This window comes from Amblyomma maculatum, chromosome 3, assembly GCF_055883805.1.
Source record: "Amblyomma maculatum isolate TAMU_Amacu chromosome 3, ASM5588380v1, whole genome shotgun sequence".
NCBI lineage: Eukaryota > Metazoa > Arthropoda > Arachnida > Ixodida > Ixodidae > Amblyomma > Amblyomma maculatum.
Window position 1 is genome coordinate 87,114,393 of NC_139346.1, and position 22,376 is coordinate 87,136,768.

The 22,376-nt window shown below is 46.8% G+C and overlaps 2 pseudogenes; one reads left to right on the forward strand and one right to left on the reverse strand.

Moving 5' to 3' along the window:
- Nucleotides 1–15,804: 15,804 nt before the first annotated feature.
- LOC146195189 (uncharacterized) lies at nucleotides 15,805–17,585 on the reverse strand (annotated as a pseudogene).
- A 269-nt stretch (nucleotides 17,586–17,854) lies between these two features.
- Nucleotides 17,855–22,376, forward strand: part of LOC146195190 (uncharacterized) — a 44,919-nt pseudogene continuing 40,397 nt past the window's right edge.

A 22,376-nucleotide genomic window follows, 5' to 3' on the forward strand; every position in this document is an offset into this window, starting at 1 on the left:
CTTCTTGCATTATACACTGCACTCGGTAGCGAAGAGGAAAAAAAGTTCACTCTGAGTAAGATCATCGCTGTGCATCACAAGGAGTCAAACGTCAAAGCACTCAGCCACAGCCGAACTCACAGTAACCGAAACACATAGGTTGTGTTACCCTTTCGTACATTCCTTGGCCCGGGATGTCTGAAACATCTACCTAGCAACACTCGGCAGTTTCCTGGTGTTTACTTCAATCGTTTCTCTTTGTTTCTTTCCCGAATTCCCACAAACCCGTGGCTTCAGGCCCATGTGGAACATCTGAGGCAGAGCAGGGGCCAGATCCACCGATGGTTCCGTTCGGGAACTGGTTCCTTTTGCCGCTCCTAGTTGGTTGCTACGTCACGTCCGGCGTGACCCCCAAAACTTCCGCAGGCGGCTCCACGTTTTTCGGCTACGTCACGGGGCGGGCCCACCGCTCCAAAAGGAACCGTTTTGCCAGCCGGCGCAGGTACCACGATGAGTTGGTCCGCTTTGAGAGGGAACCGCTCTGCGCTCGCTGTGGTGCCTCGCTCTAGTAGAGCGACTGCCCGTGGCACAGCTGCATGAGTATGGCCGTGGTATTTGGGGGGGGGGGGGGGGGGGCACTTTGCTGTTTCAGTAAACTGACGCAGTAAAAAAAAAAAGACTACACTTTCTACATGTCTGAGGAGGTTTTGCGGCAACACTAAGACTGCCGATCACGCGCGAAGGGAAGTAGGGCGAAGGGGTATGCCGGGCTGCCATCAGAAGCGAAAGTGGTCTACGCGCTTCGATCGGTACTTTGCAATCGGGAGCTCTCGGTCAACAGCAATGCGACCATTTGAATCTGGCAGTTGTAGAGACAAATAATTTGCGTCCGTAAATGTGCGGGCTGAGTTTTTGCCCCCTTCTAATCAGCGGAAGGGGAGCAGACGATGGCTAACTGGATAGAGTGCAGTCAGATTCCCTGGCATCAGCTGCGTCCTACATTGACAGTTATAGCCTCGGAAAGTTCGCGCACTTACGAAGCTTGAGCGGCCGATAAGGCTACATACGTACCGGTGCAGTGTTGGTATCAAGCAGCTCGTTTGTACTCGCCACGGTGGCAGCTACTCCTCGGTCATAAAGCTAGCGGGATTCAGACTGCATGCTACAGGCATTGTAGACCTCGTTCTTAGGATTATTGCCATTCTGTGCGAAAGTACTTACAAATACTTCACAGCGAGCAAGGAAGCAGACGATGCCGCCGGCGTGCGACACCGTCTAGCGGCGAAAAAGGTACTCGTGGATCAAGAAAATTGCTCGGCAGTTGTTAACAGGAAGAATATTTCAGTCTTTTATTCACTAGTTTGTATTACTATGTAATTATTAGATTTATTCGTGCTTAATGCCACTTTGGTACAAGTATTTAATATCAGAAAAGGCCACATGCTGTGGTGGACACGCCTACGATCTGGCGCCATCGCTGATTGGCTGCTGTCTTTCCCGTCCTCCCCCCGAGGTGGACCCCACTGTCTTGCCGACATCAAATTGACATCATCATGAAAGAACGGTTCCCGAAAGGAACCTCCGCTGGATGTGGCCCCAGGAGTCACACTTGAGCCTAGACAGGGCATCGGCACAATTATTGAGAGAGCCTTTAACCCTTTCCCTCCTGCGCGAAATGAGGAAAATCGTTCCAAAAATACCGGAAATTTTTTTTTGCTTTTAATAAAGCTTTTTTTTCTGAGTAAAACGGCACCATTCTTTCGATAGAATAGGGATTCTTTATTGCACAAATTTCATCCAAAATATATTTAAAGAAGGTTTCACTGCATGTCACTATTGCTCTGCGGAAAAGCATCTTGCAGCGTTCGATACACAGTCAAAAAAGAACATGAAGAAAAAAAAAATTGAACGGCACATAAAATAAGCACATGAACAACGGCTAATTTTCAGCAGTCCCTGAAGCACACTAGAAAGACACTTTCGTGTGGTACTTTTCGAAGCAAGGTGCGGCACAGAGGCCAACTCCACACTGTTCGCACCAGTACTGCGTTTCCTTCCATTTTTTCTCTGAAGCACCTTTTTTTCCAGTCTGGTAGCAAACTACACATCTCCGCGTGGGTGTTGCTTTCTTTTCGGTGGGGGGGATTTTTCTGGGAAAATGTCTTCCTTTTAACCTCAGCAAGTCGCTTCGTGAGGATTTTATTCGCTTTGGTTTCCCATCTTCATCCAGGTTTTTCCTGAGCAGTTGTTCCACAAGTTTGACATGGAAGTCAAGATGAGTGCCTTTTCCTCCAGACTTCTGGTATAGAAGAAATGCGTTGAAAATCGCCATATCAATGAGGTGCCGAAATATCTTCTTGTAGTACACCTTTTGACCGTTTCTTGTGGCAGGGTAATACGACAAATTCTGATCGCATTTATCTACACCACCCATGGTGTTGTTGTAGTCTAATGCAATTGTTGGCTTCGACTTCACTTCATTTCTTTTGTTGACAACTTCCTCCATTGTCGCAGAATGGACAATACTCGGGAAAGTCACAGTCTTCTTGTCTTGCCATTGCATTGCAAGACACTTGCCGCGCTGGTACGCAACGATTTTATCCTTTTGGAGCTTTTCTTTCTTGAACGGAGGCATACCCTTCCGCATGGGCCTGGCTGTGCCATAAACATCTGTTTTCCGTGTGATCATCAAGTCTATCAACTCAGGAGAGTTGTAGTAGTTGTCCACTGTCACGGTATAGCCCATGTCGAGAAATGGCTCCATCAATGTCATGACAACCTTCGTTCCCATAGCCATTGCCTTGTCTTCCGGCACGGAGCCTTTGCCCGTGTAGAGGATGAAATTACAAATGTAACCTGAGCTGGACTCACAGAGGCGGAAGAATTTGAGCCCGAACCTGGCTCGTTTTAGAGGCATGTATTGCTTCCACCCAAGTCTACCTTTGAAAAGCAAGAGGCTTTCGTCGACAGAAACGTCTTGCTCCGGTACATATGCAGACAGAAACTTGTCATTCAGCTTCTGAAGCACAGGCCACAGCTTTCGTGCCCTCGGATTTGGATGAGTTGCCTCGTCTACCTGCTCTTCGTTGTTCACAAAGTGCAGACAACGCATGAGCATTTGAAAGCAGTTTCGGCTCATTACCTCTCCAAATACTGGCGTACTCAGAATTTCCTTCTTCGACCAGTACAGCTGAACCTGTGGTTTCACAATGATGCCTTGCAAAATTACAAGAGCCAGAAACACTCTCATCTCTTGCTTGTCGACCTCCCTCCATGATGAATTGGAGTTGGACCGAAATAAGTTTCTGGCATGCCGGTTCGTTTCAGTCACCATTATGTCGAAAGTTTCCTCATCAAAAAACATTTCAAACCACGCCACTATATCTTCAGCATCAGGCAGAACTTCAGCTATCCCAGGCGTTTGAGAAAACGGGAAACGCGGCGGTGCAGCAGGTGGATTTGATAAATCTATGGGGCACCACTCACGTGCAGCAGCGAGATTTTCCGGTCCATCCTCAGAATTGTCGTCGTCAGAATCCTCGAATGACAACACGTCACTTTCCGTGTCCGAGCACAACTCCACAGAACTCTCATCATCTGATGAGGAGTCGTCACAGTGCTTTCTTTTGCACGAGCTTTCACTCACGTGCGGCACAGGGGAAGCCATTTTTCACGCGCTGCTGTTCGAGGCGGGAATATGACGAAAGACGACACAGAAATAGAAAAGTGTGGACAACTATGGCCATCTAGTGTCAGAAACCGCAACTAAATGCAATAGGACGAGCATAGTCGTCGTTGGTTCGCTGCGTGAGCAAATTTTGCGCATGACGACTATAGTCGTTATTGGCTATATAGGTACAGAATCCAATGACGAGTATAATCGTCATCGGGAGGGAAAGGGTTAATGTGGGCGAACTGGAAATTGTACTTTTGAAGGGCCAAACACCGAGTCAACAAAACAATCAAGGAAGCAGTTTTATTTAAATATGTAAGCGGTTATGGTCAGTGTTCACCCTAATACTCGCTTCTCGGCACTTCTCGAACATGCTGTCTCCAACTTCGCAGGAAGCCGCTCAGACTACCCTGATCATGGCACCAGTTCAAAAGTGCCTCCGTCAAACAGTGTGATGAACATGATCGTATAGCGCCTTTGTCGAACGAAGAGTGCCAAGCTCCTTTGCCCACTCGTCCGGCGACACGTTGCAAGTTGGAGAACAGCAGAAGTCTTGAATAAAGGTCATTTATTGGAGACGGCGCCAAAAACATACAGGGTAGATGAAGAAAGCTGGTGAAGACGACTGTCCAGAGGGAGACGAGACCCGGCGCATTCTCTCCATTTCGTGCTAAAACATCCACTTAAGTTTTGGTGACCAATCTGATGATTTTGGAGCGAGCCAGTGGGGGTGCCGGGGCTATATAATGAAACTGCTTTTTATTTTCCCCCCACCATGCATTTCCTCGAAACCCTCGAGGGTCTAAACACGTGGCTACAGCCCCGCGGACCGACACGAACAGTACTCAATGAACAATAGCAGCTCGCAGCGGGAGCCACACGTGTGGCCCGAAGGGCAGTAGCAGTCCCCATCCCGTCTCCGTTTCTGGGGCATCTCCACATGGCGCATCTTTGAAGGGCCACAAAACGCTTCAATTCTCAGACACCGAAGTGCTCGCAAGGCCGGATAGCTTATCTCCGCTCTTTGGCTGCACTTCAGAAATGATGCCCTCATTTGTGCATGGTTCCACAATATCAGCGTCTTCATCAGCAAAAATGAAATCTTCCCGACCAATGTCATGACCTCCCATACATGCAAGTCCTCTATACACAGAGTATTGGCACCAGACTCAGCTGTCATCCTATCTTCATACTCCACCAACTCGTCATTGTCAAAAATCCGCGACAACTCTGACGTTGCACTACCTATGTCAGACAGTGCTGGCGGTGTCAAAATCTGATGGGTGAGAACTGCATCTGTATCCTCCGCTGGCGCTGATAAAGAGGATAAAATTACGTTATGCAGTGAAAACTCATCCTGATCCAGTTCTGCTCCTGTTACACACAATCTGCTGTCACGACCATTATCAGGACTGACATCTGCCGAACAGTTTTCTAGATTGTCGTTAACAGCCTCTGCTATTCGGCGTCGTTGCCAGATCGACACTTCGCTTAGTGAACACTTCACTCTTCGTGATACAACGAATGTAGCACTTTACCAAACGAAGAGCATGGGGTAAAACATGCATATATGCACTACTGGCTTTGTGCCAGCCAACACGTTTCACAGCTCAACAACGTAGGTCAGAAATCACTCACCACTGATGTTATCCTCTGTGCAGGCCTCCGTCATTTCAGCTGAATTCTTATGAAGCCGTAATGCAACACAGCAGCAAGAGCATGGTGACTGCAAGAAAACTATGCTAGAATAAGGGAAACACACGTGAAGAATTTGCTGCGACTGCCGCTGACACGCGGTTTGGCAGGACATGGGACTAGTTCTCGGCGCGGCCGCAATTTGGACTTGATTTGGTTTCGCGACGATGTTCATGACCATTACGCTGTGGGGCATCAGTGAAAACAACTAAATTTCTTCAGCAGTTATAATTTTAGTCTGCATGTTTAATTGAAAGATAATGCAATTTCAGCAGCCTAAATATATTGCAAATAAATATATGGTAATATTTCTACCTCAGTGTAACAAAGTTAAGTACACTTGTACTGTTCATCGCATGAACATGACATGCAAGGTTGCACTCAAAGGTGAAATATAAACATTGTCATGCTGGGATGTGACAAGGTCAACGGAGTGACCTAATACCAGCGTTTCTGTCTGGGCTGCAGAAATAGTATGAAAGCACGACAGTTAGCCTATAAAGTACTGTCAGCAGCAAAAGTTTGCGGGATCTCCAGCGCGTGGCGGAGCGACGCAAAACTGCATTGCTGCGCCATCTGCCGCAACCGTGCCTGATGACGAGGCTCGCGGCACTTCCGCGCCAGTTATTCTTTGCGCATGCCTGTCCTATCTTTGCTATCAGGCATGTCTCATCGCTCGCTTCCCCGGGGTTCGCTTTTGACGCTCGTCACAGCCGCTGGAGCACTGTGGAACCGCCGCCGCGCGTCTGCTTCGCCTGCTGCGATGGTGGACGGAGCGCCTGAGCATCTTTTGCACGGCGCGCTATATTCTCTGAATAAATGGCTTGAGCGTTAAATGTAATTCGAGTCCTTTCGACTCAGTTAAGATGTGTGTTCAGCCATTTACAACGAGTACACCTTCCCGTTAACACAGGAAAAACCTAACACGAATTGAGATGTTATTTCCTACGAACGTATACGAGAGGCGTGTCCCCCCCCCTCGGCCCCAAATAACCACCGAAATCGAGCTTCTACCTCCCGCTCACTTGCCAGTGTTGTTCATGGACACGTGCCACTCAACGGTACCACCTAACTTGCTTGACCCAAAAATCACCCCGATTCCTTCCCGAAAAACAATTGCTGGCTGCTTGCCTAGCGTGACATTTCCAAGTTTTGCTTCAATTATGAGCATGAACGTGGAGGTCGTCTGCAGTTTTCTGAGTCATATCTTTTATTTACAGTCATTTCATGTCATCACACGGCCCATGGGTTCTCGCTTTCGCTCCCGCAAAAAGAATACTGTCACTGTAATTTATCATGTCACCATGCTTAACTGTAGAATGTATACTCCTCCAAACCTACATGGTGGCGTTCGATGAGAAACAGTATAAATTACGTGTACAGGCTTGATTCTGAACAAGAGGCTACACCAAGGGTTATGAAAATGTGAACAAAAAGCACGCAATCGATGGTGGTGAAAAAGAGATATATTTAAATTGAGGTGCTTTCCTGAAAAACAAAAACGAACAAAAGATCATAAAGAGACCTTTAGGGAGGTACCATGTAGTGGCCGGTATAGTGGCCTTCTGACGCTATCACTTCAGCGATTCTCCGCGGCATGGACGCGTACAGAGCCCTTACAGTTTCAGTTTCTGCGCTCAGTGCGCTCCAGCCCTCTTCAATTGCTCTCCAAAGAGCATCGGCGTTGGGGATGTGGCGCCTTTGGGCAGCGAGGCGCCTTTTCATTAGGCCCCACAAATTCTCGATAGGATTCAGGTCCGCGCCGCTCGGAGGCCACGGCAGTCGCAGCACACCACAAGAGTCAAGTGTAGCTCCCGTAAGGCACGCAGTATGTACTGGGCTGCGGTCGTGCTGCAGCCAGTAAAAGCCGTCAGGAAACGGGCCGTCCAGGGCATACGGCACCAGGGTCTTCTTAATTATGTCGCAGTATGATGGAGCATTAAAAGTTCCATCGATGCGGACCAAAGGGCTGAGTCCATCTTTGCTGATGGCTCCCCAGACGGCAACGCTGCAGCGGCCACTTGATAGCACGCATTGCGTGTACTCCGGTCGGTATCTAAAACAAACGAGAAAAACAACTATCATTATGACCTACGCCATACCTGCGGCAAGTACAACCTCTGTCATCACTGAGAATAAGTTGCCGTAAACCGAGTCGGCGCACGAAAAGGAAACCTAAAATATTGTAAACTGTTATGTTTGTTTGCCTTCTTAAGAAATAGAGCTTTTGAGAAAAAATGTCCGACTTAAAAAAAGAAAGCTCACGTGACGAGAATGCTGCTAGATGAGTTAGTTGCTCTAGGGTGGCTGGTGAACAGATCCGGCTGGTATATTCTGAACACTTCATTGGACAGTAAGCTGCTCGCCAAAGATAAAATGCGGATTCCTCTTCATTGTAAAGTACGGATTTGTATCTAAGATTTAAATACTTTATGTTAAAAACATGAACCTCAGTCATACCTGCAGTTGAGAGGCCGCCAAACACGCTGCTGTTGGTCCCACCTGGTGCAGAACGTGGATTCATCAGTAAAGATGACTTGGCCCCAGTCTTCAACACCCCAGTGCTCGTACGCCTTAGCAAATTCCAGCCGCTGCCGGCGTCGGTTCTCTGTCAAATAGGGCTTTTGTGCTGCGGCACAATTTTTTAATCCCGCTTCTTTGAGGCGCCTTCTAATTGTGTCGCATGACACATGAATGCCGAGCTCTTTCTTGATTTCTTTGGCGCTCAAGAAGGGATCAACCACAGCAGCGGCAATAATCAGTCCGTCGTCTTCTTTCTCAGTGACCCTCGGTCGTCCACTGCGGTGGGCGTCAGCAATTCGTCCTTGATCGTCTCGGAATGCTTTCACCACTCGTGTTACTGCCGATTTAGACCTTCCTGTCAGGCGACATGTTTCTTTCTGGGGCACACCTTCCACGAAGAGGCGTGCGATGTATCGTCTTTCATCCTCCGGAACACGAGGCACCATCGTTGCACTACAGACACCAACCTCAATTCTGGTTTCAGGAATAATGCACGACGAACAGGAATTGGGGGTCGCCATGACATCTTATCGATGCTCATGTTATCAGTCAAAAATAATGCTTGCTAGTCCAGCAACGCGTCTTGGAAGATAACATTTATTCAGGGAATATAGCGCGCCCTGCAAAAGGTGCTCAGGCGCTCCGTCCACCATCGCAGCAGGCGAAGCAGACGCGCGGCGGCGGTTCCACAGCGCTCCAGCGGCTGTGACGAGCGTCAAAAGCGAACCCCGGGGAAGCGAGCGATGAGACATGCCTGATAGCAAAGATAGGACAGGCATGCGCAAAGAATGACTGGCGCGGAAGTGCCGCGAGCCTCGTCATCAGGCGCGGTTGCGGCAGATGGCGCAGCAATGCAGTTTTACGTCGCTCCGCCACGCGCTGGAGATCCCGCAAACTTTTGCTGCTGACAGTACATGTTATAGCATGCCATCGTATGTGGTTCAACATTTATACATCATTAGACAATATTGCTGCAATGTGGAAAGACCACTTTAGAGCAACATTGCCAGCATGTTACTTGTTAACATTGTAGCAACGTTATCGAATGTTGAAAGTTTTCGCGTTATGTTGGATAAATGTAGTCCAGTGTTATCGCAACATTGTACAACATTGGCAATGTTGCAGAAACATATTGTGCTACTGGTATGGCTCAAGCGTAGAGTGGGCGTATGGTGTTGACAAGAAGTATGATGGCGAGCTCAGCTGGCAAATAGGCAGAGGGGAATGTGTTACAGGAGAATGGTTTAGAGGGCAATGGTCAGTCGCGTGAGGCATCACAACAGGATGCAACGGCTGGACCAGCGGAGGAAGTGGCGATTACTGAGCCGGTGGCAGGCGTGCTGCGAAAAGTAACGGCACTGACCGAGGCTATGGCAATACGCCGCATAGAACTCGATTTTAAACTGGAAAAACTCAAAATTGAGTTGCGAGAACGCCTCGAGTTGAAGAAACTCGAATTAGGTACAACAGGCGACGGCAGATCCCCGTGATGTCTGAATCCGATGAGCAATAGCCATCGGGCTTCGAACCGGTCGCGTATTGACAAACCATATCCCGTAGGAGCACTCAAGCAGACGACGCTCTGGCACGCAAGCACGTGACACGTCACTTCCGCGAGTAGCGTCGACGCTGTTTCCCCTTAGTGCCTTGCAACGAGACTACTCATGATTTCAGTTTCGTTTCACGCAGGGCTCGTATTTACGTTTTTTTCCCCCTGGTGTTTGTCAAAGGTACTCATGTTTCGGTGTCGTTTTTGCGCAGCACCCGTATTTTCGCATGGCTGTCGGCTGAAGTTGACGTAAAAATAATGCGAATTGCCATCGGCTACAACTTCAGGCGCACCTTATGACGAGACTCCTCATGGTTTCAGTTTCGTTTCGCGCAGGGCTCGCATACGTTTTTTTCCCACTGGTGTTTGTCAAAGGTGCGCATGTTTCGGTGTCGTTTTCGGGCAGGGCTCGTATTTCCGCACGGCTGTCAGCTGAAGTTCACGTAAAAGTCTTGCAAGTTGCCGTTGGCTAAAAGTTCGGTCTCGCGATGAGGTTAATTTCGGTTCAGTGACCACTGCGCGGGCTTTTTCTCTGGTGTTCTAAACGTCGGACGGTTACTGGTCACTTGTCACGTAAATTTCAGTCCAGTGGTCACTTGCGCAGCTGTTCTTGTTCTGGAATCGTCGCTCGGCTTGGCTGCACCCCGTAGTTTGCACTTCTCCCCATCCGTATAGCTCCGCGCAGTTCGTCCGGTGCTTCTGGGTTGTACGCACGTGCACTTGGCTCATCCGTTGCGCGCTGCGCTAACCAGTGTGATTTTGTGCTTGGCGCACTTGTGTGTCAATTGCGGGATAACTATAGGTGATGGACGAGTTCCCATATCTGCTCGAGCTCGTAAAGGATGAGCTCGCATCAAAAGGGCACGGATCGGTGTATCGCGCAAACTTGGAAAATGAGGCAGCTGTCAACGAATGGCTGGAAGCCTACAGCGTCGAAACCAACACGTCTTGGATCGTGCAAAAAGTTCAAAAAGATGGAGAATGGTACGTACATTGCCGATCAGCCAGTATTGCTCTTAGCAGTGTATTTAAATCATTGTCAAATAATTTATACTCGGCTAGTGCTATATGTGGGTTGGATTTTAGTCAATTTAATAAAAAGCGGAGCTACACTTCTCGTTTATACTGGAGTTGAAAGTACACGAGCACAATATATTAGGTGATAGTTTTCATGCAGACCTATGCAGTTAGCTGGCAAGCGCGAGAGAAGAGACTTTTGAAGTCATCACTTCGAAGATAAATGACTAATTGTAGAAATGATGACGCAAAGTGCTAGTCACGTGCTGTCAATCTGATAACTTTCCCTTGTAAACGTTTGTAATATCAGTTTACAAAAAAAAATTTTAGCCAAAGAACTTATTGAACATCCAGTGAATATCTGCCGCAAATGGTAATAATATATTATAGTATACATTATAATGTCCACGTGGAAGAGAGTACAAAGTGGACATGTACCGAATACCCACATATGCCCACACTTCTCCTGATGAGTTATTAAATGATTTTCAGTAGATATGTAGCCAATATCTTTTAGGGGTTGTGAGCTGTGTAGTAAGAGTATAGCACTTTCTAATAAGAGCAATTGTAGCAACTGCTGAAAATGCCAAAGAAAATAATTGTTTATCCAAGGTAAAAATTTTCTACTGGTTTTTTGCTAGGATCCTACTAGTTCCAATAGTACTGGTTTATTAACACATTTCCCGTAGCCACTTGAATCAGTAGCGGCTGGGTCTCCCTGCAGAAGGTCGGTTGGGTGCATTGGTTCTGGTGGGCCTGTTGACCTAGGAAAATCTTGGTGCAGCAGCTGCCTAGGGCCGCACTATCAAAACAAAGACAAGGGCAAAGGTTTCGTAAGTATGAATCATACTTTATTATTTTCCATGTCTACAAAAGTTCTGCAATCTACATAGACACTTTTGTCTTTCTGTCTGGTACTGCTGCAGGTGTTCCAACTTCAATCAGATGTTGCAATGAAGTTGGCTGCATAGAAAGATTTGTCTTTCAGTCTGGTACTGCTGCAGGTGTTCCAACTTCAATCAGATGTTGCAATGAAGTTGGCTGCATAGAAAGATTTTTCAGAAAAACATGCTAGCAGCACCACACTACTTTAATTTAAATATCAACAATTAGGAAAGCAGTCATTCAGGAACAATGCATTTGGTGGGAATCCACAAAGGAACAGGTCAAGTGCGATAGAATCATGTGACCTCGAATGAAAATTTTTAGTGCAGGGTGCTTTCACTGGACCACATGAAAAGGTTTTAGGTGGCTTAAATGTTGCCTGAACTTGTGCACATTGAACCACATACTACAACTATGTTGCATTCATTCAGCAATGAGAACTTTATTCCTAGGAACAGTGTGAGTGCCTCACCTTAACGTGAGGTCTCATAACTGCTGGTATTTACCAGTGAAGTTACAGGCATAGATGCTAGCCAGAGATGTGGAAGGCTGGCTGGACTTTCGAGCGGGTAGCCTGCCACAACGGCTGGAGCGACGACCGTAAGCTCCATAACGTCTACTTTGCGCTCAAGGACTTCGCTAGGGCTTGGTTTGGGTTTGAGAACCACGAGAGCACCCTGTACACCTGGCAAACATTTCGACTAAATCTTGGCTATATTCCCCAACGCAGACCGCCGGAAGGAAGCTGAAGCAGTGCTACACTCCCGTAAGTTGTGGAAGAATGAAAGCGCCTGCATGTATGTGGAGCATATGACATGTCTATTCAAGCATGCCGACCCTTCCATGGCGAAGGAGAAGCTTCATCCCCTCATGCATTGAGTAAAGCAATTTATTCGTGGGCCTTCTGTGTGGTCCGCCAAGGACTGTTGTGGAATTCATCACCAAGGCGACTACTATGGAAGCACTCCTGCAACACACCCACCAGTGCAATCGGGATGCCAGTGTGCTTAGGCCTATGCCTTATTGTATATCGGAGCACAATTATCCTCGCAGTGTTTACAATGTGCTGCCAAGTGGCCCGAGCCTCACACATGGAACGACAGAATGACATATCTATCGTTCATACATAGATACGATGATACATATTTTAAAGCAGACAGTCAGTGTGCTTATCTAAACAAGAGCATTCTGCACAAGCGGCTTGATAAATCAGAATAAACATGCCTATTCCACCCAAAGTTAGTATTTAAGTTGAGTCCACAGTATCCATCTGTTGGTTATTTAATGCTGACAGCACAAAACCTTTTACTATGTGAGGAAATTTTGTTGGTAAACGAGTGAAGTTCTGGTGTTATATTTGTTGTGTTCAAGCTCTCGAAAGAAAAGGAACTCCTTCAGTACTTTCTTGCCCTATAAACAATTAGAAGGGAGTTACAGTAAATATTTCTTTTAGAATGTTTTTGTTGTGCCCCTAAGTTTTTTCTTGCAAGCAAAGTGCTACTGGAGAAAGTGAAGTTAAATTGTCACGAAAAGTTAGTTAAATGTGGTTCGAGGCATGTAGAGTATATAGAGTTTTAAATGAAGCACTGTGACTGCATTTCAGTTCGTGGTTGTCAGGCTGATTTCTAGAGTTGCGACACTGCTCTTCACTATTATGGCAACGCGAATGATTGATCGCATTGTAAGCAGCTGTATAGGCATGCGAAGCACAGCACTAACAATTTGTGCTGTGTCACATATGGAATGATTTGACTGTTAATTGACAGGGTACCATGCCATCAACTAATGTGTAAAAGCTGAGATGATGGTTTTGGTTGGAAATAATCTAAGCCCTTGGTGATGTAAGTACACAAATGTAATGAACACTAAATGCAGCAATCTTAGCTTCCACTTGGGCACGTGTAACACTTGATGTCCATATGCAGATACTTTGAATAGGCCGATGAGCACTAAATGAAAATAACATCAAAATAGGCACTCCTCCCTGAGACACCACACATGGCAGCTTGATCTGTTGTGTCACCTTCATCAGTCATCATGTAGACTTGCTAGTTCTTCAAATAACTTGCAGTCTATTGATGCAGGTGCCCTCCAGTTCCACGGTCACTGAGAGGGTCTGACTGCATCGCGCTGAACATTGTCGAAGCAACCTTTGATGTCGAGGAAGGTGGCAGTGATCAGCCTGTGGCAGCTGTTATGTTTTATCATCAATACCAGATCGATAATGCTGTGGAATGCAGAGCACCCTTTGCAAAATCCTCTCATTGTGTTGTAGTATAGGCTGCATTTTTAAGGCGTCACATATTTGAGACCAGTAAAACCTTGCTGTAACCTGCAAAATATAGTTGCCCAGGTGACTTATCTGATGCTGACATCCTCAGTGTAGTTTTGCTCCTGGAACGTCGTCTCGCACACTGCTCTAAAGAGAGTGGTGTCTTTTCTTTGGCCTTTTGGAAGCCGGTTGGCTTGGCGGGCGTCCAGCTGGCACTCTCTTTGACCCTCTTGTCAGACCCAGTCGGCATCTTGCAATGCTTGTGGGTTGAACCCGGATTTGACGCCTTCGGCGCTTTCGTGCTGCTGCTGTTGTTTTGAAGGCCATCATGAGCCCTGTGGCATCACTTCCATTCTGCACATGGCTCAGCTCATGCCCAAGGTTCCTTATGATTTCCAGATACACTGGATTGTGCACATTCATGGCATGCAGACGCCGCAGCTGAGGCTCTAAGCTCTGGTACACCTCTTCTCTAGCCTGCATAAAAGATGTTTTTAAAACTGGTTGGCTAGATTCGGCCCACATCTAAACCTGAATGTGCACAGCTCTATAGCCATCATGTGATGAAGGTTCATATAGTTAGAGGTAGGCTATGGGATTTGCCCATTGCTTTTTTTGTATTAGCGTGAACACTTTGCAATTGCTATGGGTGCTCACCTATGACTGTGGCATGCATTACTGTATGATGTTGTGATCACCGATAAATTAGCAGCATAGAGAGAATGATATTCATTTGTTAGAAATTAAACTTCACTCTGGCAACAAATATCTTACTTAATATGTAGTGTCTGGCTTAATATATCTGTTATGCTGATGCAACAGAAGGCCTGGTCATAGAACAGACTGTCGAAGCTAAACTCGCTTTACATACAGATATTTTGTCAGCAAACACTCAGAGGCAAAACTAGGTAATACACTGTTCCTTGCTTGGTACTGCCTTTCATATGATTGGAATGCTGCCGACATAAATGTGCAACTCAGATCATTGAGGCAATAATTGTATAGCAGAAAATCCTCAGCATCGTGCTTATGCATATGTTCTCTTCCTATCGGTATGCTAAGAGCAACCAGCTAAAAGATTTGTTTGGTGAGGAAGGAAGGAACTATGAGGAGGAAGAGCTATGGGAAATATGTACCTGGGCAAGTTCGGGCTGATCTGCATCTTTCACATCAGGTGGCGACAGTCTTGATGTAGAAGGCTGAGGGTCTTCATGCAACCCGCTTGCTTCAGAAGCCTGTGGGCCTTCATAGTTGCAGATTTCCTCATCGGGTTCTTCTGGGTGCCCCTGTCCTTCAAGGAAAGGCAAGAACCCTCGAGGTGGGCACGTCACCCAGGGCCAGCTTGCCAGTTGGTACCTGTCATCAGTGTCCAGTGCGGGAGCATTTGGAAATAGTCCTCCAAAAGTCTCATGCACTAGCGCCTGGTGCTTGCAAAAGGCGCCCTGTTTCCCAGCTGCACATTCCAAAGTCTGTGGACACCTCATACACTATTACCTTGTCAGAAAATGTCAGAAAATATACACCTAAATTTTGCGTGCAAATATTCAAGGCTGCGCATCTCAACCGAGCGGCCATATTTAGCCGCCTCTCCTGATGTCATCATAAATTGCACCTGCTGCAAAGAAGGCGTCCTAGAAATAAAATGCCCGTATAATGGCAGGGAAAACATGTCCGGGAGCTCACCAAACAAGTCCCTGTATAACTTGTGGAAGGGGCTGTCAAGCTCAAGACCGACCACCTTTATTACTACCAGGTGCAGTTACAAATGTTTGTGTGCAAAGTACACTACTGTGATTTTGTGCTGTGGACACTGAAGGACTTTATTCTGATCCGTGTTTCCAAAGACACAGTTCTGCAATATAATGGTCAAGCGCTGTGAAGAGTACTTCAAGACAATTCTTCTGCCCGAATTGTGCTTCCGCTACTGGACAGAGAAAAGCAGTCGTGAGCTTCAAGACTGTGCTGAAAACAGTGAGAGCAGTGGACATTTGCCAGTTACTACTGGAGACACTGAGAGGAGTGATGGAAACCAACAAGGCCCTGTGAAAGACACTGAGACCTCACAAGGGCAGGTTTATTGTTTTTGCCAAGAACCTGAATCAGGCAAGATGGTGATGTGTGACAATGCTTCGTGCAATTATGTGTGATTTCACTTCAAATGCGTGAAGGTGAAAGCAGCACCAGAAGGAAATTGGTACTGCCGTGAGTGCAAAAAGGTGTAGCACCTGTAGTGCAACAACTATTGCTTTTTCCCCACAGTAGCAGCATAGTGAACATTAAACATTTACAAAAGCTGAATAGTCTATCTCATCTTTCTCTGCAGTCACCCAAATGGAATAGTAGAGTTACTTGTATTGCATAGTGCTGCACATACAAAAGCTATCTTATCAAGCACAGTGGGACCGTTTTTAGCAGATGCAAGCACCTCCACAGGCAGTGTGTACTTTAAAATTCGGTAATTATTGCGGAGCAGTCCAATGACTCTCTCGATGTGAATCCTAAGATTTGCAAGCCTTCGAGTCTTTTCCACCTCACACGCCGAAAGTTAGGGCTTGCCTCTGGTGAAAGCAGGAATTACAAGCTTTGCACAGCGAAGTCCAACACTGTCCTCGATAGTAAAGCCCCTGTCTGCCAAAACATAATCTCCAGGCTGGAGGTTATTCAGTACACCACATGTTTCTGTAATGACCTTGTCACTTGTGCGTCCACACCATCCACGAGAAATAAATGTGACGACACCCTCTGGGGCTATCCCGATTAGATACTTGATTGTATTGTGGTGTTTATAGTTCGAATATGTGTGTGATCTTGGCAAGAGAGAAGAAGGTCGTTCTATAAACACCTCAAAACAGTCTAGTATCATGGCTACCTTTGTCCCGAAAGACTGCTGAAAAGACATAGGCATTGATGCCTGCCGCTCTACAGAACCTGGCCATCTCATAGCATGAGAGGCGAGCAAAGGCAACTTCTTGACGACCCTTTACACAGTTGGCTCGGATATGTGAAACCTGCAAGTAACAAGACAAAAGATTTTTACACACAGCACTTATCAACTAAGTGTAAGAGGCGATTACCTGTATGCCAAATCCTGCAATGGCACGTTTAAACGAAGCCGGATGAGAAATATGAGCATCTCCTGGAAGAGGGTGAGACTTCCGGCTTGTGTGTGTGATGCCTTCCTTAAAGACTTCAAGAAGGCCAATCAGAATGGTGAAATTTGGCAGTCCTGTGTAAAACTGCAACATGTCCTCATTCTCCTTCATACAGTCTTCGGTAAGAGACTGCTCGTTCAGTTTGTTTCGCACTTCTCCCAGCTCTACAAGCAAGTGGCGGTTTTCATTTTCAATGGCCTCAATTTGCTCCATTGTCATGTCTGTGACTTGTGAAAAGTCTGCCTTCCCTGAAAAGTTATACCACCGAAAACAATGTGCAAACAGCAAATCAAGTCACCGCAAGGACAGCATGATCAATTAAAAAAAATTTCCTTTCTCTCATTGAAACCCATATGAAAATGTTGCAATCCTAAACATGCATAAACTCGAGTAAAGCAGTACCTTTGTCACCCTCATGGGAACATGCATCTCCGTCGGTGCGTTCTTGATTAGGTGTCTCTCTAATATCGGGACAATCGCTAAAAAGCTGTTCACCGTCTTCCTGGGGCACTGGCGAATCTCTTCCAGCATTGCTTCCATTCTGTACATTGATATCCTGCTGCTCCAAAGGACTGTGTGATCGCTCCGCTCGTCGCCTTTTCCTCGTGTACCGGAAACGAAGTCTTACATTCAGCTACTTGACAAATGCAAAATCATCAGGTTTCTTCTGAGTGAAGATGTTAAAAGCCTGTTGGAGGTAACCAGTGGCAGTATTTATGAGTGCGTAAGTATGCATCCAAACCGCGGACGGTCGTACCGAGATGACGCGGCGGTGCTGTTCCCTTCGGTCCCGTGCCCAAGATGAAGGGAGGGCACCCAGTCCGGGTTGGACTCGTCCATTATGTATGCTGGACGACCTGCGTAAAGGCAATTCAGTTCAGTCGCTTACGAGCTATCTCCCGACAAGAGGTGCAGCTGCTTTACAACAAACTGCAAGCAGTCGCTAACAGCGCAGAACCGCGATCTGTGGACTTCCAGTGCTTACCTGAAATGAAATGCCTCCCACACACTCTGTAGTGGTTCGCATCGCGGTCCATATCTTTGCGATTAATACGGCGAAACCATTCCGCCCTTTTCCGTGCCGAGATTTCGTTGGTCCTTGCGCGCTGATGAGTGATGACTTGGTATGGGGAAAAAAACCGACGTTTGCCACATTCTCATCGTTCGCACTCTTCCGCGAGTGGGCACTGCACCCGTACACAGCACAGTTCACCATGGTGGTAGGTAGAAAAGCGTTTAAAAAAAAAATAAAAGCCGCACGAACAAGCAGCTACCGTCCGTCCGTCGCGTACACCTAATGAACCCGACCACCAATATCGTGGGCTAGCCGTGACGACGCTCGCGCCACATGGTAGCACGGTCTCAGTGAATACCTCCTATAGCTCAGAAGAGCTATGATTTATAAATACACCAGATATTTAACCTCGTGTTTGGTGCATGATAGCCTCAGTTGCTAATGTGTCACTATATCCAACACAGCACGACCATCAGAGCAGTTGAGAACTGTTCCTCGCAATTTTTGCTACCTAGGTGTCTAACAAAGTGCAACCTAACGATTTCTGGTGCATACGCAAGATAGATGCATGAGTTTTGTATGGCCAGTCTACATTCACTGTCGCTTCACAATGGTATGTATGACAGCTGATGATGCATTGATGTCTGTAAAATCACTTGTTTAATGATATCCTTTCCTTAAAGCAAAATGTTTACTTTGTTCTTACTTCACTATGTCACATATAGAAATATGAAATATCATGGAACTAAATTTGCAGAACGATGAATGAAAGGGGCATCAACAGCAATCAAGATCTTAAGTTTAAAAAATTACTCATCGAAGTTTCATTATGAACACTGGCATGATGAACTCGCAATTTCAATATGTTTGCAGTTAATTAAAATGCCCGTTGTTTTTTAACAGTAAGGTAGTTCTGGATTGGCATATGTATGTTAAGGGTCGTCCACTTCTATATGTAGCACTGTCACTACTTTCAAAGCGCCACTGCGTCCCACTCGGCCACCATGGCAGGCCATTCGTGAAGTACCACCTCCGGATCCCTCTGCTGCTTTCATGTCTTTGCTTCGATATGAGCCTGCGTCTGACATAATTTTGATTTCAAAAGCAAAAAGTGGATGACCATGTACATGTAAATACATCCACTGCTGCTTTTGGTGCCTTCCGCTATTACAGCAGTGTTTTCTCTAAAGAGGAGAGGCGCCGTAATGAATGCTGCTACTCCGAGGCAGTGATAGATGAGGCCGATTTGGCTCAACAGAAAGCAGGAATCGGAGTTTTACTCGGGGGTGAGTTCACGCTAAACAAATCATTTCGTCGTCTGCATGTGTTCTCATACTGTAGTTAATTTATTGTTTGCAGATGCCGTTGTTATGTCGAGGGACTCTGCCTACTTCAAGAAATATTGTAACGTAATGTTACACAGAAGGCACTCTGGTACCGCGGAACACCGAAAACCAGTTAGGTCAGCACGAGACGGAGCAGTCCCACTTCGTCGTCGTTTCCCTAACGCCCATTCAATTCTTTGTCGTCTTCTTTGAATGGCATGTGTCATTGCCCCCCTTCTTGGCAGCATCGCCTCGATGCTGCAAATGCGATGAGCTGACAGTATGGGGTCACAAATACGCACAGCCGGCGGGGTAGGCGAGCTCCCGTACCAACTGCACGCAGGCGTTACTCGTAGGCGACACGTGTCCCCAACCCGTGGCGCAAAGTTGCAGCCACGGCAGGTCCAGACGAAATAGGCAACGAACTGGGCATGGTAGGTAACAATTTATTAACCCTAACACAAGGCAACAATACACACTGTGGAAGAATGTTCTATCCGATAACATAAGAGTTCGGGTGGCTCACCGGGTCGTCATAGGCGTCCACTGGTAGGGAGGGTCAAGGTTATCCGTCCAGGGTCTCAGGGCGCAGGTGAGGCAAGACGCCTTCCTCTCCCGGGACCTGCGGTTTTATCCCTCTCGGTATTGTATACCGAGAAGTAATCGGTTGCTTCTCGGCACCAGACAAGAGGAGCAAGTTCCTCCTCGCGTTTGGAATGTTACCCTTCCCTAAGTTACCAGCGCGATGCTGTGGTGTCGCAGCATTGTATGGGGAGCGAGGGAAACGCTAAGTGCCTTATCCCCCACCCTCTCCTGGCGAGCGTGCGTTGTCTCGTGACTCAGCCGCACTCGTCGCTGGTTAGAAAGGACAGTGGGATATATGTGTATCCCCACAACAGATTGTGTGCTAGGTTGATATGAGAACACCACAACACACAACGCGAGGCCATCACTCTCAAGGTCAGTCAGCTTGGCGGTCGTGGTAGGGTTTCATTCAGACTGTACAACGTCAGTGAACTTGCGTCATCTGCGGCTTGAGGGGTCTTGGGTCGCGGATTCAACTTCCTAAGTAACGTCACTGATGTGGCGGAGGACACCGAATGGGCCGAAGTACTAGCACAGCAATTTTTTTAACAGTCCGCAATTACGAACGGCATAACCAGCCTGTCACTACGGAGCTTACCCCAGTACATCAGCGCCTCCGCCACCGCCTACGTGGAAAGCCCACTGAATTCGGACCCCTTCCAGCCGCTACCAGGACAACGCAGCCTGAGACGGCCATAGAACGTTGGAACGTGGCCGGCGCAGAGCAAAGACCAAGCACCTTAAACTCGTATAGGCCATGGGCGTCACAAATGCAGTCTTCTCTCGGTCTCTCTGATCCACCTCGATTTGCCAGCATCGGCTTTTGAGGTCTAACGAGGAAAAGTACCTGGCTTCGTGTAGTCGGTCGAGGGCATTATCAATCCTGGGCAGCGGATAGACGTCTTTTTTGGTCACATTTTTTAGCTTTCGATAATCGGCACAGAATCTCAAGGTGCCATCTTTCTTTTTGACAAGGACCACTGCCGACGCCCATGGGCTCGTCGAGGGATGGTTCACGTCGTCTGCAAGCACTTCATCAACTTTCATTTTAGAGGCTTCACGTTCCTCAGAAGAAACACGGTACGGGCGCTGGCATACCGATAACGTGGTCTCATCGGTGATGCGGTGCTTGGCGACAGGAATACGACCGACCTTGGAGCCGGTGGCGACCCAGGTGAAAATTTCCTTATAGGATTCTTTATGGTCCCTCTTATAGTTTATTGGCCCATTCCCTGTAGGGGCTGGTACCATAAAGCTTGTGGGACCGTAAAGCTTATGGTACCATAAAGCTTGTGGGTCCATAAAGCTTATGGGACCATAAGGCTTCAGGGACCAGTAGCTTCCGGTACCAGAAAGGGGGATCTGGGACTGAAAGGGCAATGAAACATGTTTTGTTTACATTTTCTGATGTTTATTCACATTCCAACTTCCGTTTTGCCTTAAAGACACCATGCATCGTTTCGCTCAGCACTCTGTTGATGTTCTTGAATGTGGGGGTGACATCCTCTGCTTTCATTTTGTCCATGTTTCAAGGTCTCTGCAAGAGAAAATGCGGGTGATAGCACAAATTAAAATGAACACGATTTGCCATGGCTACCCTGACTTGACATACCTGCAACATGTCCTCACTTTAAATTTTTCATGAGACATCAGGAAATATAGTTGTTGGGGTGGTGCAGCATTTAAGACTCTCGACTACTGTGCCCAAGGATGTGTGATCGAATCCCAGGCTCGGCAGCCACTTTTCGATGGCGCCGCAAAGCTAGGCACCCATGTGCTGTGTGATGTCAGTGCACATTAAACCCCAGGCGGTCGAAATTTTTAAGAGCCCTCCACTCGGTGTCTCTCATAGCCTGACTCGCTTTGAGATGTTAAATCCCAAAACGAAACCATGATTAAGCTTCTTATTAAGTTAAAACAGGCAACTGCAGTTTAAAACTTAGTAAGGTGTCTTAATATAGCCTTGGCAGAAAAATTTGGTCAAGGATAGCAGTGCATAGCATCCCTAGATGTGCCAACCTACAAAATGGAATGGTTGCAAGGGTGTGTGCCGGCCACCTGTCACATTGCTCATTAGGTGATTGCTTGACCTTATCCACCGTGTAGCTACTGGCATGAATGGAGGCTCCTTGAAAGATCATACCATAGCAAAAATTTAAGTAATGAAAAGGTCTTCATTGTGACTCTAGCACTGAAAAATGCTTTAGGAATATGCCGTATCTGGAAATGCTACCTTTTTTTTTGCAGATTATAATAAAAGTGGCCATGTACTATATTATGCAGAAAAGGAAGAGATAGCACATTCAGACTTTCTAGCTTCAACTCCATTACAGAAAAGTCAACATTTCCATGATGTAAGCTGTACAGGCTATTTTGTTAATATAGGGCCTTCCTTAGCGCAGCAGCTCACCCCCATATCTGACCCTGGTAGTTTGGTCTGCCCAGTTATAAATAGTTTTGTAATGAGTGACCTTGAGTTAAACCAAATTATAAGAGTAGTTGGTACACTTCAAGTCAGCAAAGCCTCAGGGCTGGACGCGATCCGTGTGAAATTATTTAAGGACAACATTGACATATTAGCAGTCCACCTACAACACCAATATATGCACTCTATCAAGAGCTCAACATATCCTGTGAGCTTAAAGGTTGCTAAAGTCGTACCGATCTATAAAGATGCAGAACGGACCGATCCAAGTAATTATAGGC